The 18443-nt window shown below is 40.4% G+C and overlaps 1 long non-coding RNA gene across 1 annotated transcript in view; it reads left to right on the top strand.

Moving 5' to 3' along the window:
* LOC135271457 (uncharacterized) overlaps positions 1-18443 on the top strand; it is a 213206-nt gene that overhangs the window by 33878 nt on the left and 160885 nt on the right. Inside the window, exon 3 of the long non-coding RNA XR_010339601.1 lies at positions 570-730. This is a non-coding gene — a long non-coding RNA (uncharacterized LOC135271457). The remainder of the gene's footprint in view (positions 1-569; positions 731-18443) is intronic.

Here is an 18443-nt window from a genome sequence, read left to right on the forward strand (position 1 = left end):
GATAGAATATAAATTTGAATCCTATAGTCCCAGTTACTTGGGAGGCCTCACGTTGCAGTGAGCTGAAATCACACCACTGCACTCCAGACTGGGCAACAGAGTGAGACTGTCTCCAAAAAAAAAATAAAAAAGAATCTAAACAGGCTTCTTGGTAGTGATGTCACTCATAATTAGTACTCCAAGCAGAGTGGTTCTTACCTGCTGGTCGAAGTTCACAGGTCTTGAATCAAGCACTGATATAATTTGGATGAAGAAACTATTTTTTTCTTCATATTCCGACATTTATTTTTTTTCAACATTTTATAATAAATATACCAAATATACAGCTAAGTTGAAAGAATTTTACAGCAAACATCCATATACCTACCACCTAGATTCTATCACCAACATTTTACCCTACTTATTTTTTAATCACATATCCATCCATCCTTCTATCTATCCATCAGTTGATCTTCATTTTTTGGTTGCATTTCAAAGTAAATTGCAAATATCACTACATTTCTCCTTAAGTACTTCAGCATTCATATCTTTAATGAGATTCAACATTTATTTTCATTCCTTACTAACAGGGGGCCATAGGTCAAAAAAAAATGCTCTTCAATAAATGAACTATGGCATCTGAGAAGCAACATGTCCAGGGGAGAGAGAGAGCTGTTCCTTCAGCAGAGGAACACAATCAATCCTGAACGTGGCCCAGAAGAAACCGAAGCCCGAGCTGGACAGCACAAAGGTAAATGCACCTTTGAAACTGTAGAGAGGCAAAAACAAATCCCTAAATTCTGAAGAGCCTGTTTACATGGACTCTACAATGGAAGCAAGTGCAGCCAGCCAGGAATGCTGCTGCTCAACTTTGTTCTTAGCTGAACTAGACGTGATCTTCAGCTCAGAGAAGTTTGAGCACAAAGCCTGAGCTCTCACAAGCTAACAAGGCAGACTTTGGCATCTTTTTTCTTGCTCTGTCACCTAGGCCGGAGTGCAGTGGCACCATCTCGGCTCGCTGTCATCTTGGCTCACTGCAACCTCCACCTCCCGAGTTCAGGCGGTTCTGCTGCTTCAGCCTCTTGAGTAGCTGGGATTACAGATGTGTGCCACCACACCCAGCTAATTTTTGTATTTTTTGCAGAGATGGGGTTTTGCCATGTTGGCCAGGCTGGTCTGGAGCTCGTGGCCTCATATGATCTGCCCCCTTCGGCCTCCCAAAGTGCTGGGATTACAGGCATGAACCACTGTTCCTGGCCAACGCATTTTGTACCCCAGCATGACAACATGATTACCTGACAAAGTGGTTAAGATGACTATACATCATTACCCTTATGCTGGGGACTTGCAGATGGTTGGAGGGATTTCTGTTCTACTCTCTTTAAACTCCAATTCAGAAGACTCTGTAGATTGAGTTACGACCATTCCAGGTCAGCCCATTGCGTAGATCTCCCCTTCCCACCAAACAATTACTCCCCAGAATTGGTCCTGCCAAAAGCAATCCAAGAAAGCAAATTCTTGGTGTTACGGGCCTTGATCAGAGACCTCCAGTTAAAATGCACAAATGTAACTTGGGTGGGAATAAAACATGATATATTTAGTTTGTAAGATGAACTATAAAGTATTTAGAAGAATGTAGTGCTTTCAAGCAGGAGTTGGTAAGTGATGACTGCTGGTAGATCAAATCTGGTCCACAGGCTGTTTTTTGTGAATAAAGTTTTATTGGAACACAGCCATGTACATTCATTGTTGTATCATCTGTAGCTGCTTTCACACTCAACAATAATGTTGTTGAGTGGTTGCAACAGAGATACAAAACCTAAGATATTTGCTTAGTGCCCCTTTACAAGAAAAAATTGTCAATCTCTGGCTTAAAGGAGTGGCTTTTGGACAAGGGACATTTTGATGGAATGGAGAAGATGGAACATTTGTTTTTAGACAGTGCTCCCCCAAGCCCTACAGGTCCTATGGAGTCCACATGGATGTGTGATTTCTTCCACACTCACACTTCATCAACCAAAACAACTCTAGTCTAATTTCTTTTGCACTTTGGATTTCTATGTAGGAGTGCACTTGGACAAAGGGTTCTACAGCTTCTACAAGTTTTTTTTAAAAAACTGTCTGGAGTGGTGATTTTTCAATCCTGTCTACATAATAGAATTTTCTGGAAGCTTTTTAAAAAATATCAACACTCTGCCCCCAGTTCTAAAGATTCTGATTCATTTGGTCTGGAGTGGAGCCTGGGCGTTGAAATAAAAGCAAAACAAACAAAACAAAATCAGGTGATTTTACTTTACATACAGCTTGATAAACCTCTGGTCTAGAGAGGAAAAAGGCCTAAGCAAGGTGCCCCACAGAAGCCTTAGAGCATTAAGTGCTGACAAACTCTCAAGACTGACATGAGAGAACCCCAAGGGCAAAGAGAGACACAAAATATAGGAGATGAATCAGAACTTTCATAGGTCAAAGTCTCTTAAAGTTGATGTATATCTAAGTGTTGTATTTTCGTTGACGATGCAAGTCAGCTTAATGTATTCCCTCCGGGCCACTTAAACCAGGATGACTGCAGTTCAGAGGAACAATTTAGAAGCATATTTAATGTTGGTCTTGATTTAAAATAATAACCTAACCAGAATTTTTAAATGTATGGTGCTACTATACATTCATTCTGGTAGCTAGTCTTGTCCTCAGGGCTTTGGAGGAGGTCATTTCAGATACAGGAGTGGATGATAAAATGGCAGTGAGGAAGAAAAATGGGACAAAAGATACCTCCTTTGTTTCCACTGGTGGAAACTTACGCTGCGTTCTCAGGTTCATGTGAGATTCCTTCTAGCAAGTTTCCTAGCTATGCCTGAGAACTTTTTTCCAGGAGTCTTTGAAGCTCGGACCTTCAACTAACACAAGGGAGGGGAGGAGTGTGTAGTGGCTGGATTAGCAAGGCCCTATGGAAGCAGATGGTGGCCTCCGATGCCTTCTCTAGTGAAAAGAATCTCTTACTCTACAAATAAGGAAAAACTGGAGTCACTTGGGATGTCATGATAGTAGGAGGCTTTTTCTTTCCTTTTGAGAATGATGCCTTAAGTTAACTGACCGTCCAGAGAGTTCCTACCTCTGCTTGCTGGAAACCACGATTCCCAAATGCCGGACAGGAAAGATAAATGAGACTGTGAAATAGTTGTGAGGAGATTTAATTTGAAAGTCCATCCCATGTGCTGAGGGTGAGGAATGAGCATGCAGACCCAGTAGGGAGAGCAGGAGCATGGCCCTGAAGGTGCATTCTTCTCCGTCCTGTTAGGAACAATTTCTGAAAATAAAGTTCCACCTTTCTCTCTCTCTCTTTTTTTCTGAGACAGAGTCTCACTCTGTTATCCAGGCTGGAGTGCAGTGGCATGATCATGGCTCACTACAGTCTCTGTTTCCCAGGCTCAAGTGATCCTCTTGCCTCAGCCTCCTGAGTACCTGGGACTGCAGGAACATACCACCATACCTGGCTAATTTTGTTTATATTTTTGTAGAGATGAGGTCTCACTATGTTGCTCAGGCTGGTCTTGAACTCCTGGGCTCAATGCTCCTCCTGCCTTGGCCTCCCAAAGTGCTGGGATTACAGGCATGAGCCACCATGCCCAGCAGTTGTTCCTTTTTCTCAGAATGCCTTTTGCCCTCCTAAACCTGGAAAATATTACCTATATTTCGACACCACTTTTATTTTGTTTTTATTTTCTAGTTTTATAGATGTATGGGATACAAGTACAGTTTTGTTACATGGATATATGGTGTAGTGGTGAAGTTTGGGCTTTTTGTGTAACCATGACCCAAATAATGTGCATTGTACCCATTAGGTAATTTCTCATCCCTCACCTCCCTCCCACATTCCCACCCTTCCAAGTCTATAATGTCTATTGTTTCACTCCCTATGCCAAGACCACTTTAAAAGTCACCTCCAGTGTGGAGTCTTCCCAGGCTACTCCCAACTGAATTGTTTGCTCCCCTTGTGCTTTCATGGCACTTGATTTCTTTCTCTACTTTAGCACTGTAATGATCTGTCTTCAAGTCTGTTTCCCCACTAGGCTGTGAGCTCCCTGGACCATAGGCAGTGTCTTAGTCCTCAGTATACTCTAGCTGCCCAGCCCAGAGGACACACAATGGAATATTATTACTGAAACACTAGGAGTTCGGTCTAGGTCCTGCTGCTCACTACATAGAAAGCCAGTCACCGAGATGTATATTGCCAATACAGAAAGCTTTAATCGGGTATTGCAGCTAAGAAGACGGGATAGCACTCTCAAATCCATCTCGCTAAAATTAGGGGTTCATATAGCAGGGAAGAAATGTAACTGTGTGGAAAAACAGGAACTTGGGAAGGGTAAGGAAACAATCATGATGAATGAGGAGCCTGGTGTCTCATGTTCTGGATTCAATGATCTAGTAGTTGCAGTTCTTTGAAACTTTTTGGGAGGCTTGGATTCTCATGATCTGGATGTGATGATTTGGTAAGTTTCAAACTTTAAGACCAGATGGGTCAATTTCTGTGTTTATCAAAAAAAACTATCTATAGGACTACTGGGTAGGTTTCAGTCTCATGAAAGAAATCTACCTTTATTAACTGGTATCTGAAAACTATACTTAAATTGTCTCTTGTAAAAGGTCAAGTAAATTATTATTTAGAAGATACACACAACTATAAATGTTTATTAAGAATGGACTATGCACCAGGTATTGTGGTCTTTTCTCAGGCTACAAAGTTGAATGGAATATAGTTTCTGGCTTCTGGGTTGTTACAATTTAGCGGGGAGACAAATAATTAGAGGAAAGTGAGCTGAGCTACTTTGCAAGCATGAACAAGGCAGTGTGGAGGTAGAGAAGGATGTGTTTACCTCCTAGTTTGTTTTAGGCAAACTACCTCCCTTCCTTGAGTAGGAGAGGTAGTTAGGGGGACTAATTTTAGAGAGTTTAGGTCTACAATCATGGCAAGGAGAAGAACACAGAAAGGGACTCTCAGCTGATTAAGGGGAACCTACTCTCTTTTCTTGAACTATGACAGTCCTGGAGATGGCCATTTCTAAAAGAAAAAATAATTACTCCTTCAGCTCACTGGTTTGACCCAAAATTGACAACCCCTATTTTGAGGGACCATAAGATTGAAAAAGCTTTTTTCCTGTAAAGTGAGTTTGATTCTACACAACCCACTTGGCAACAGCAAGGCTCCCACGTCACTTTGTCAGGGAGAGGCCAGTAATTTTAGGGTGGCAACTGATCCATTTACACAATGAGAGAATTTCCCTCATGCACAAAGTGTTCCATAGCAATTTGTGGTCTCACAGAATGCCATTTATAGTTCTACAGTGACAGGAAAATTAGGGGGCAGAGTGATGATTACTCTGACTGCAGAGCTGAAGGATGCATTGGTCATCTGGTCTACTTTTCCTATAACACCAGCAAGGGACTGGCTCCTGGGTTTTCCACATTTGAAAAAGCAAAGTAAAAAGTCCAGTCAGTTCCCTGGTTAGATATTATCTTTCAGCTTGAGTGTCTCTTCATCAGCTGCTAACTATGGCCTAGGGTCTGAAGTCATTGCCCAGAATAATGTTTTATCTGCATTAAAAAAATATCTTACATGCTTCTTCATGGAGCCAACCTGGGCTTGGAAAGCTAGGTCTCAATGAAAACGAGGTCTCCAAAGAAGCCCTGATGATATTGAATAAAGCCACCTCATTGTCATTTCCAAACAGTTCATTTAAATGTTGTACTTTATTCTTGCTAAATACTTGGATGGTTCCCATTGTGCACTTTGCAAGGAAGAAATAAACACGCTCTTCCTGTCTGGATTGTGTGGAGAGGTATTCATAGCAGGATCTCTCTTTGTTGTGCTCAGCTGATTATGCAGTGATGGATGTAAATTGCACGGTAGGCTTTCAGGCTCACAGGCTTACAGTCCATTTCTTCAACCTAAAGGAGGAAGGCTGAGATAAATATTAAGAGACTCCAGCCATATCTTTATCTATGAAAATAGAGTCTAAATGGGTGAAATAACCCTTCAGAAGAGCAGAAGAGGTTTTAGAGAAGTGGATACCAGTGGTAGCTCCTGCTCAGACCCTGCTTTGATTTTATATAATAGCAGAGGGTTATGAGGAAAATGTTCAGTGAGTCTCACTGAACATGCAAAGAATAGATACTCCTGCTGTGGGAGTAGCAATGTCCCTAGTCTCTGAATGTTCATTCAGAGATGAATAAATGACAGTAATAGTAATACCTTACCTTTGAAAGTCATGTTAAAGTTGTATGCCTTTCTTACATGCTACCTCCTCAAATCATTCAATAACAAGGTTATTGAATAGGTCATGTCATTGTTACCGAAACACCAGGGGTTTGGTCCAGGTCCTGCTGCTGGTCAACCACAGAAATGACAATTATTGTCAAGGAAGAAGGCTTTAATTGGGTGCTGCCAAGAGGATGGGAGCTGTTTCAAATCTACCTCCCTGACCAACTAAAACTAGGGGTTTATATAGCATGGAAGAAATGTAACGATGTTTGAGAAAACAAGAACTCAGGAGGGGCAAGGAAGCAATCATGATGAATGAGGCATCTGTCATTTCATTGTCTGGATGTGGTAATCTGGTGAGTTTCAGTTCTTTTTGATACTTTTGACACTTTTTTTCTTTTTGAGAAGCCAAAAGTTGTTTTCTGAGGAAGGCACTCAGATAAATATAATTTTCAAGCTTAAAGATCAGAAAAGTTAATTTTTATGTATATATATATATGTATATACCTATCTGTGGGACTATTGGGTCAGTTTCCTTATTAACCTCGACATGAAATTAAAAACCCAAGAAAGGCTAATGATTCACACAAGCCTCCCTACCAATTAATTGTAAAGCAGACAGATCCCAATATCACTTTTGCCATTAGTCTCATGCTGATGTGGCCATAGCCAGGTAGGTGTCTTAGCATTCTATTAATATGATTTTTAATTTAGTTTGCAGGCTCATTTTAAGTAGGAAGGTTTTTATTTGTGACTTTCTCTCTTCTTTTCTCTCTGTTGCATCTTTGATGCTGAGAAAGTAAAAATTAGTTCAGACAAGAGAAGTAAAATACCTGCCTGGCTACTCATCATGCTGGGATAACTGAAACAGATAAGGCCTGCTGCCATGTAAACAGCAACATATATTCTTCCTAAGGACACTCTGCTACTGTAGTGTCATAACAACCCCCCTTTTGAAGGGGTCTTTATTTTACTTATTCACTGAGAAACCTTGTTTTCTAAAACCCTAGATTGTCTGAAGTCTCGCAGTTTGAAATTATATCAGTAAGAATGAAGCATTTTATTTTTGCCTGGAAGATCTAAGTCACTTTGCAACAGAGAAGCAGCTTCAATTACCAACCCGGATAGAGAGCTGTAGGTAAAAGTTTCTGAACACAGAGTTTCACATTCACTTAACTTTGCAGTTTCCAAAGAAATAAGACCCCAAGTCCACGTCACAATCCAGACCTGATGTCTCTTTTATACACAGCCCTACTTAATGTTGAGGCTATTGAAACATTGCATCCTTCCACAATGAGATACCATGTCACACCTGTTAGGATGGCTCTAATCAAAACCACAGATAGCCAGGCACAGTGGCGAATGCCTGTAATCCCAGCACTTTGAGAGGCAGAGGTGGGTGAATTACTTGAGGCCAGGAGTTCGAGACCAGCTTGGCCAATATGGCCAACCACTTTTGTCTCTACAAAAAATACAAAAATTAGCCAGGCATATTGGTTCGTGCTTGTCATCCGGCCACTTGCGAGGCTGAGACATGAGAATTGCTTGAACCCAGGAGGCAGAGGTTACAGTGAGCTGAGATCATGCCACTGCACTCTACCTTGGGGGACAGAGTGAGACTCTGTCTCAAAAGAAACAAAAAACCACAGATAATAACAAATATTGAAAAGGATGTGGAGAAATTGTAACCCTTACATATTGCTGATGGAAATGAAAATGGTGTAGCTATTGTGGAATACAGTTTGCAGTTCCTCACACTGTTAAACATGGAATTACCACAAAATCCAGAAATTCCACTAGGATATATATACTTAAAAGAGTTGAAAGCAGGAACGCTAATAGATATTTGCACACCAGTGATTGCAGCAGCACTATTCCTGATAGCCAAAAAGGTGGAAAACAACTCAGTGTCCCTCAGGGTTGAATGGCTAAACAAAATGTGGCATACATTTATACTAGAATTTATTGAGACTTATAAAAGAAGGACATTCTGAAACACGCTATGACATGGATGAACCTTGAGGACATTATATGCTAAGTCAAACCAAGCAGTCGCAGAACAGAGACTATGATTCCACTCATGAGGTTCCTAGAGTAGTCTAATTCACAGAGACAGAAAATAGAATGGTAGATGCCAGAAGCAGGGGTGGGGATGGGGAATGAGGAATCAATGTTTAATGTGTAACAGTTTCAGTTTTGTAAGAGAAAGAGTTCTGGGGATGGATGATGGTGATGGGAGCACAACAATGAGAATTCACTTAATACCACTGAACTGAGACTTATAAATGGTTAAGATGGCAAGAAAAAAAAACCTCCAAATGTCTTTGTTTAAATTCCACCAAAACTCCATTCTTTCCCCAATCCTAAGATAACTCTACTTTTCCCTTTGTTGGTGAGGCACCCACAGTTCCTTGGGGAGTGCTATCTCTCTCATAGCAATGAGCCAATAAACCTAACTTTGTTGGACTATAGGTTTTTCCCAGGTGGACCTAGGTTGGCTGGACTCAGAAAGCATTCACTATTCTCCATCTAGCACACCAGATCTTATTATCATGAAATTTTGGGAATGCTGGCACATGATGACCTTGACGGATATTGCAGAGATCCATTTATAGAACCAAAAGGAAAACTTAACTCAGTCTCCATCTGAGGACTGGTTTTTTCTCTCTTCTCCCAGGGCCCTGAGTTTCCAGAAAGCCATGGCTCCAGGCAGAGGGTGGGCAGTGACCGCGTTTAGCATCCTCTCAAGAGCAGAGGAGCCCACCCCAGTTCTTGGGGTCTCCATATACCTGGCTGCCGGTCCACCCAGGGGCAGCATTCTTCATCCTTGCCATTCTGAAGGAGCTGACTCCTCCATCACCACTGCTGGCTTCCTGCCCCTGATCCCAATTGGCCTGTGACTTCTATCTCTTGCCATGTTCTGGGTCCTGTTCTGTTTCTGGTCCACAGAAACATTTATCTTTTTTTGTTGTTGTTGTTTTTACATTTCTATGCCTATATGGCTATCATTGCTATTGGCTTTGAACAGGAGTTGACAGTGGGGAATAGGGAATGCAGTGAAACATGAAGACACTGTGTCATCTGTAGAGTCCTAATTAGGGAAAAGGAGTCAGGCAGGCACGACCAGGGAAAAGCCAAAAGAGAAAGCAGATAAGCCTGTCTGCCTTTCTTTAAGTCTGCCTTTCTTTATGGTTCAGGATATGTAGCCCTCCTGTACCAAACTTATCACCAGACACCGGAAAGTTGGCTCCCTGTTACCTGGGCGTTATCAATTAGCCCAAGAACCATTCCTGAAAGCTCCTCTTCTGCTGATTCTGCCCATTGCAACCTTGCAACATATTTTCCTGCTTTCTTTAATCTACCTTTCTTTGCCTACAACTGTCTTGGTTAACTCTTTTTTTTTTCTTTAAGACAGAGTCTCGCTCTGTTTCCCAGGCTGGAGTGCAGTGACACAATCTTGGCTTACTGCAACCTCTGACTCCTGGGTTCAAGTGATTCTCCTGCCTCAGCCTCCCTAGTAGCTGGGATTACAGGCATGTGCCACCATGCCCAGCTAATTTTTTGTATTTTAAGTAGAGACAGGGTTTCACCATGCTGGCCAGGCTGGTCACAAACTCCTAACCTCATGATCTGCCCACCTCAGCTGGGTGGCTTTTAGTCAAAATCCTTTTTTGAGACTTGTTTGCTACGGAAGGTTCAGTAGAAAGAAACAGACCTTGCCTCTTGCCTTTTGGGTTTCCCAAATCTTACCAGAATTGCTATAGTTTTGTTTTTTTTTTTGAGATAAGGTGTCACTCTGTCACCCAGACTGGAATGCAGTGGTGCGATCTTGGCTCACTGCAACTTCCACCTTCTGGGTTCAAGCAATTCTTGAGCCTCAGCCTCCAGAGTGGCTGGGATTACAGGCGCTCAACCACCACACCCAGCTTATTTTTGTATTTCTTAGTAGAGATGGGGTTTTGCTATGTTGACCAGGCTGGTCTGGAACTCCTGGCCTCATGTGATCCCCTCGCTTTGGCCTCCCAAAGTGCTGGGATTACAGGAGTGAGCCACTGGACTCGGTCAAATCCTTTGATTATTTAACAGTGAGCATTTTGCTTAGGTTGATGGAGAAATAATTTTCTGTGGAAATCTTTCAAGAGACCTTAAGTCACAAAGAAAATTGATCTACTTATTTGTAAATCTGGAGGAGGGAAAGAAAATGACATGTGATTTAAATTCCCTGGCTTAATTACTTTCACCAATTTGTAATTCTGACTGTGTAACAAGCACTAATGTGATGGTCCTCGCATCCTTTTTCTCTTTTAACAAAGCATGTTATTTGTAGCTCCTATTGTTCTTCCATTTTTCTCTGGTGTTTATTTGTGACTTTCATAATATATGTTGCTTGTGGTTAAATTTATGTCACTAAATAATACCATTGTAAATTAGGTGCCACTATTCCCTGGTCTTGTTTAGATCTCATCAGTAGAGCTCTATTAACTTGGAGATATTTTCAGTCACAGATAAATTGCTCTGTTCAATTTGCATTTCAGTAATTTTCTGATTTAGACATGGGGTTGGTAATGGGCATAATAATTCAGGAAGGCAAATTGAGGGGAGGGAATCTCCTGAAATGCTTGCATCTTTAGCAACATCCCAAAATAGTCACTTTTTTCCCACTATGCAGTATCTTCTTATATGTGCATAAGTAAAAGTTAATTATCTTATAAAGTGGTGTTGGAAATGGTGTTAGCTATTTTCCTTTCTCTGTGCTACAGTTTTCTGTCTATTTGAATTGAAATTGGTTTGGTAAGAAGTTTTGCCCAAGGGGTTCATTTAATAGCAACATTTCTGATTTGTCATAGTTTGCTGGAATACATGGACTATTAAAACCTCAATTCCAAAGGCCAATTCTTAGAAGGAAAGCATTGGTCATTGATTTTGCAGCTTGATTTCTGCCTGTGGACTCTCAAGTCCTTGTTCTTCCGTGAAGTCTTTCCTTACAATCTCCTGTGTGTTTATATTGTTCTTCCCACCTTTTCAAATTATGGGCTTCTTGAGAGAGGGACTTAGTGTTTTTACTTGTAGGACCTAATCCAGAGCTAGACAAGTAGTAGGCACATGGAGGATTGAGAATTATATATCTAAATCTTAAAACATACTACTTGTCTAAAGAAGGAGGGGGAGGAAAAGGAGGAAGAGAGAGAAAAAACACAGACACATACAAACACACACACACAGACACACACACACACACACACACTCTCACAGCCATACCCCGAGTCCTGAAGTGGTATATTGATTGGTTGCTTTGCCTTCAAAATGCCAAACAAAATGATCTGGGTGATTTATTTCCATTATTGAATTTATGTATTTGTATGTAGGGGGTGGGAAGCACTTAATCAACTGTCCTGAAAGGTTGTTTTTGCCTTCTGAAAACAGAGCTTTTAAACAACAAAAAACTGGATCCATTAAGTGATATGAAATTGCTTTAACCCTATGCACTATATAAAATGTGATATATATGTATGCGTGTGTGTATGTGTGTGTTTCTATATTCATACACACACAATATTCAAATCATAAAAGAGAAAGAAGCTTGACTATTGTCTTTTAAGATGCTTCTCTCTCTCTTAGAAAAATAAGTCATACATGTTTATGAAAGAAAACACTTTTATGAATAAAACAACAACAAAAAATCTCTATCCCCTACCCACTGGAAATACTCCTCAGAAACAATAGTTGTGAACAGCTTCTTATGTAGCATTCTGGAAGTGTTTAATAGACACACACACATTCCATAGAGTGTTTTGCTCATTACCTGAATGTTGTCTATAATGGACATTTTGCTCATATCAGCAAATCTGGTTCCCTCTCTTTCATTTCAATGGCTGCAAAGTATTTCCATGTAATGGATGTATCAAATTTATTTAACAGTTTCATATTGATTCAAATCTAATATTTATTATTATAATGAAAGTTGTGAATGAACCTCATATTGTAGATATATCTTGTCACATGTGTGTAGGATATGTTTGTCTTAAATGTGGGTAGACATTCTTAATAGAGAATGTTGATCTACACTTCCACCAATAGGATCTAAAAGTATCTGTTTTCTTGCATCTTCACCAACACTGACTTTTATCAAGATTTAGAGTTTTCTCAGGACAATCATTCTACATTCCCTTAGTTGATTTACACTCCCACTCTCATACATAGTCATGCCATGCATTGTCTTCCTGAACATGATGTTCACTCACAATTTTCATCATAATAGTAAATACTAGATTTAAATCCATATGAAATTGTTAGATAAATTTGATATGCCCATCATATGGAAATAGTTTGCAGCCATTACAATGAAGGAGAGATGGGTGAAATTTGGTGGTGTCTGTATGGTTTTGAGTTATCTTTCTTTAATTATGAACAAAGTTGAACATATTTTGTGGCTAGTATATATTACCATTTATATTTCTTTCATTTATGAATTCTGTCTATATTGCCTTTGTCCACTTTAATCAATTGTTTTCTCTCTTACTGATTTGTAAGAGGTTTTGTGTATAATGAGGAAATTAGTCCTCTGTTATATTCATTTGTGTGTTATTCAAAAAAAACTTTATTGACTAGCTACTATGTTGCAGGTGCTGGAGATAGAGCAATGAACAAAATAGGTAAAATCCTCACTGTCATGTAACTTACATTTATTAGGAAAAGACAGAAAATAAATAAGGTAAATAATCAAAATAGGTAGTATGTAACATGGGAGGAGATATGGTGAAAACTTGGCCCTTCTGATTGCTTCTGTTCTCTCAGCGAGAGAGGAAGCTACATGATTTGCTGAAGGTGAAGGTCAGGGAGAAGATGGTGGAGGTTTGAGGAGAGAAGAGAACGCATGGCATGATTATGTATGACAGTAGGAGAGTAAATCAACTAAGGAAATGTAGAATGATTGTCCTGAAACACCAAGGACCCACGTGAGGTTATTAGTCATGAGTTAATATGAGACCAGTCCCCAGGGTTGAGGGTACTTTGGTTGGTTTTGTTTTTTGCAGCCAAATTCAACTATACAGCTACACACAGGGGGTTAGCAGAAGGATTTAACTGAGCTTGGGATTTGCCAGCTGTATTTATTTGTTAGGGCCGCCATAAGAAAATAACACAGACTGGATGGCTTAAACAACAAAAATGTTGTTTTCTCACAGTTCTGGAGGCCAGAAATCCAAGATCAAGGTGCCACCAGCATTGTTTTTTCCTGAGTCCTGTCTCCTTGGCTTGCATGTGGCTGTTTACTCACTGTGTTCTCACATGGCCTTTTCTCTGTGTGTCTCTTCCTATTCTCCTAATGACACCAATCATACTGGATTAGGGTCCCATCCTCATTACTTCATCTAATCTTAATAACCTTCTTAAAGGCCCTATCTCCAAAAAAAAAAGTCATGCTGGGGGTTAAAGCTTCACCATATAAATTTTGGTGGTGGCAGGGGAGACTCAAGTAAGTCCATGACACCAGATGACTTTGAAGAAGCAAGAGAGAGTAGGTAAGTTGAAGCCCTGTGCCAAGGAGTGATTGAAATTGTGGAGCCTGGGATTTAAGGTAAGTAAGGAAATGAAATATTCAAGGTGAGTGAGAGACAGTAGATTTAATGCTTCTCCTTATCTCTGTGTTAAGGATCAAATAGCTGTTCACTAGAGAGAATTATCTGGAAACACAGGAGTGGGTGATTGGAGAACAGAATGCTTGCTGTTGAATTGTAAAGGGATGGCAGTTATTGGTAATAACAATGTTTGACCATGCAAGAGTCAGTGGCTAAGACAAGGTGAGGGACAAGAACATTGGGAAGAAAGAGGTCAAATAACCCAGATGCCAGGTTGTTACAAAGATCATCTCTGCATGCATTGAAACCATGAAGAGTGATGAGAGGAATAGTGTTGAAAAGAATGAAGTGGACCAGGACCTCAAAAATCTTTAATAAATGGAAGGAAGTGGCTTGGGACAGTGGGTGACTGTAATTAAGAGTGTTGTTCTTATGACATGATGCTGAGCTTGGGGGCTGATGGCGCAGTCATGGTAATGAAAGGGGGGAGGACACATACCTGGTTTCCAGGTCTAGAGATTAAGTGGGGAAGGAGAAAAAATAGAGGCCCCTGGACAGGGACTTGAGGAAGCAGTGTCCTCAGAAACAGCCAAGTTGCAGTAAGAGCAGAAAGTGGATGGAAATGTCCAGAGAAGAAGTTAGACATAGTGGAGTTCTGCTGTGGACTCAGGGTACTGGGGAATAGTTTTAGAAATTAGAGATGGGTGAAGTGTGGGGTCAGAAATGAGATATATGGACCAAATGGGAGTAAGAGTTCAAGTAACGAGGGGAATCTGAGTTTGTTAAGGCGATTGATACAAACGGATAAAAGTAACGATGGAGATTAGCATGGATGATCCCAAGGAAGACACTGGAGGGTGGGGAGGAAGGTTTTGGGAGACTGAAGTTAGTAGAAGAGGGAGCTTCGACATGAGCAATTAAGAGTTTTGAGTTGGCTTTTAAACTCCTGCTGATGGAGATGTAGAGGCCAGGTGTGAAGTGGACTATGTATTACAAATTCTTTTTTTCTCAGATTGTCTTTTGACTTTATTAAAACATATTTATATTATATATTAATACATATTTACAAGGTTTTACTTTTTAAAAAACATTTGAGACAGGGTCTTGCTCTTTCGCCCAGACTGGAGTACAGTGGTGTGAACACGGCTCACTGCAGCTTCCAACTGCCAGGTTCTAGCGATCCTCTCAACTCTTGGCTCCCTGAGTAGCTGGGAATATAGGTGTGCACCACCAGGCCTGGTGGTGTATTTCTTATAGAGACAGGGTTTCGCTCTGTTTCCCAGGCTGGTCTCAAACTCCTGGACTCAAGTGATCTGTCTGCCTCGGTCTTCCAAAGTGCTGGGATTAAAGGCATGAACCACCATGCCCGACCACCATTTTTACTTTTTATAATGTAAAACTTACCAATCTTTTTTCTCGCTTTTAGGTATATTTTATGCTTAGGAATTTCTTCCCTAATCCAAAATTATAACTACTTTTTAAAAAAATAAAAACATTTTTAGATGATTTGTTTTAGTATTTTTATTTTCCATCTGGAGTCTATTTTGGATAAATGAGCATGCAGGAATCTAAATCTTTTATTTATTTATTTTTTTACATGGCCAGCTTAATGCTTCAACACCGTATTTTGAAATATCCCAAGTTGCCCTTTGAATTTTTATTTATCATGGATTCACATCTTTCCCTCTTCATTACTAACCAGTCTTGCACTAAGATTTTCAGTTCACAGCCTTATTTAAAGTTCTGTGCTCTAAGCCTCTGTCTCTCTGTTTATAATAAAAATCTGAAAGCAAATGTCTTTTACATTTAAAATCCAGATGTATCCTTGAACCTTAGGCATTTAGGAGGGTTTGGTTGTGCCTGATCCTAGGGTATTTGTGGTAATCCTGTCGTTTGCACTTTGGGAGCAAAGATGGTAAAATAACCCCTGAAGGAAAATTCTCTCAGTCAGTATTCTCTTTCCTAATGACTTTATTTTGATCAATATGCTTTCTCCAGAAGAATGTTGGAATGCAGAGCCATGGGAAAATGGGAATATGATATTCATCAGTCCATTTACTGAATAGCAGTTCCAACAGATGTTTATACTGCAAAATCCTATTGGAGGTATTTTTAGATTCAACCAGGAAGCCATCCAGATCAAGTAACATTGCTCTGCTGCCAAGCCCACTAACGACCCCTTTTTTTTTGTTTGTCTCTTATGTTTAGAGTTCCTCTGCTTCTCAAGTCCTTAAGGACCTCCTTAAACTTACATGACTTTTGATTCTGAAAAAGAGGATGGAACACCAAGCAGCATTGCCCTAGAGAAAAGAGTAATAGGCCTGCCTCATTGACACTAGCCATCTACCCTGTCAGGCAGGAGCTGTGCTCTCCATTGCCTTCCCACGCTCTCGTTCACCCCTCATGTTCTGCATTTTCACTGTGGTCTTCCTGAGTCCAGCAGGAAGACCCTTCTGATGCGTGGTGCAGATGGCCTTTCCAATTCCCTTTCCAACATGCAAATGAGAACATGCTTAAAAAGTTCTCATGACTCCCCACTGGCTGCAGAATGAAGCCTAAGCCCTGGAGCCTGGTAGGCTAGATTCTTAACACTCTGACACTAACCTACATTCTAGGTGGCTCTCCTACCATTCTTTTCCATGCACCCTCCCATTTATTTCTACCTGGACACATGTTGTCACACCTCAAGCCTTGTTTACTGAGTTCCCCGTTCCTGTAATACAATTCCTTGCACCACTGAATTATAAAGGGTTGTAATGCAGGAATGCCCCCTTCTACCTCCCAAACCAGGGAAATATAACAGATCCTATAAGGTTCATCTAAAGAGAGGCTTCTCTACTCCCTCAGGCAAAATCCATCTCTTCCTCATTAGTACTTAGTTTATATCATTATTAAAAGAGAACTTGCCATTTCTTTGAGAGTTGATTAGGACAGTAGCTTTACTGCTATAGTGGGGTTGTTTCAGTCATAGAAACGTAGCTAAACCTTTTGTATCCAGCATAGTTGCATTGTGGTGAGCATTTTACATGTATTCTCCCACTTTATCTTTCAAACAGTCTTATGAGCCAGGCATTTTTATAGTCTTCATTTTCAAATGAGATAATTGAGACTTAAAAAGATTAAATAACTAACTTGCACACAGATTTATAGTCAATCAGTATATTCAGTACCTGGAACTCAATCCCTTTGTCTGACTTCAAAGCCTATAGATGAGTAAAAGAACCAGTCCACGTGCTGCATGCAACTTGGTGACTTCTCCCAAAGAGAAATTTCCTTGTGCAGAAGGCCCATGTGGTGTTGAGAGCTGCTTACAGTCTGTGTGACCTTGGGCAAGTTACCGAATATCTCTGAGTCTTTGGGTGTACATCTGTAAAACTAAGATAATGAGTTGCTTAAATACCTCACAGGGCTTTGGAGAGGATTAAATGAAATAATGTATGCAAAATACATAAAGGCTGGCAGAAGAAGTCAGTAACAGACCCCTTCTCTTCCCTTTTCCCTCACTGCCTATTCCACAAAGACAACAAACTCCTACATGGCCTATCCGGTTGCCCTGACCAGAGAGGAAACCACACAGAGGCTGTGGAGATAAATAACCAATGGAATGATGGGTTTGGGCAGAATTAACCATAGCTCATGCTGCTTCCATGCAGGTCCTCAATGAATAATGATCTGAAATATACCATACCATTGCTTTTAACTTCCATACTCATTTTGGGGAAATAAATGGCTTCATAGAATCCTATAAAAAAGGAGAGATAACTAGAAATTATCTCTTGCTTGTCCTAAAGGGACTATCTCTTCTTGCCACAGTATCTTAGAGTTTGGTAACTAGCTTTCAAAATCAAAAGAACAATACTTTAGAGATTTTTTTTTGTAATGACATTGCTCATACTCTTATCAAATAACTTTGATGGTCTCTGCTTCAGTGATACAATTGCAGATCCCATGACTGCTGAGAAGGTGGGTAAGGAAAACTGTGACAACACTTTTAGGGGTGTGGCTTTATAGAACTTTGGGGGTATCTTTATTTTACTCAACTTTCAGATATCCAGTTTATGCTTGGCATCTCCCACATGTGAAGGGTTACAGGGTGAAGTTGAGAGTCAGTCCCTGGACCTTTCCAAACTCTTCTAGTCCAGTGGCAGAGGCAAAGAGGCAAACCACAGCAATGAATGCAGAGGGGTTGGTGATTTGAGATAGGTCAACACAGTGTCGGGGGAGTACAAGAAGAAATCACTAGCTCATCTGGAAGTCAGATGGGAAGGTGGGGTGGTCAGGAGCTGCCCAGAGAAGGTATCCCAGGGTCTATGTCTCAGAAGAAGAGGAGGAGTTAGCCAGCATAAGAAGGAGGAAATAATCTTCTTATTCCAAGAGTCAAACATGCTCTTAGAAATGGAAACAAACCTTTACCAAGCACTTAATCCTATTATGAGTTTTGCAGACAGCATTTAATTTAATCTTCACACTAATCTTGTGGGGTAGGTATTTAGAAACACTGAAATATAGCAATGTTGAACAATACTTCTAATGTTCCACTGCTGGTCCATGAAGAGGTTGAAATTTAAATCCAAAAGAGACTAAAATGTTTGGTCTTTCTGTTGCACCAAACTGCTTTTACATAGTTC

Source organism: Aotus nancymaae, unplaced genomic scaffold (genome assembly GCF_030222135.1).
Source record: "Aotus nancymaae isolate 86718 unplaced genomic scaffold, 86718_ANA_hifiasm-v0.15.2.pri h1tg000079l, whole genome shotgun sequence".
Classification (NCBI taxonomy): Eukaryota; Metazoa; Chordata; class Mammalia; order Primates; family Aotidae; genus Aotus; species Aotus nancymaae.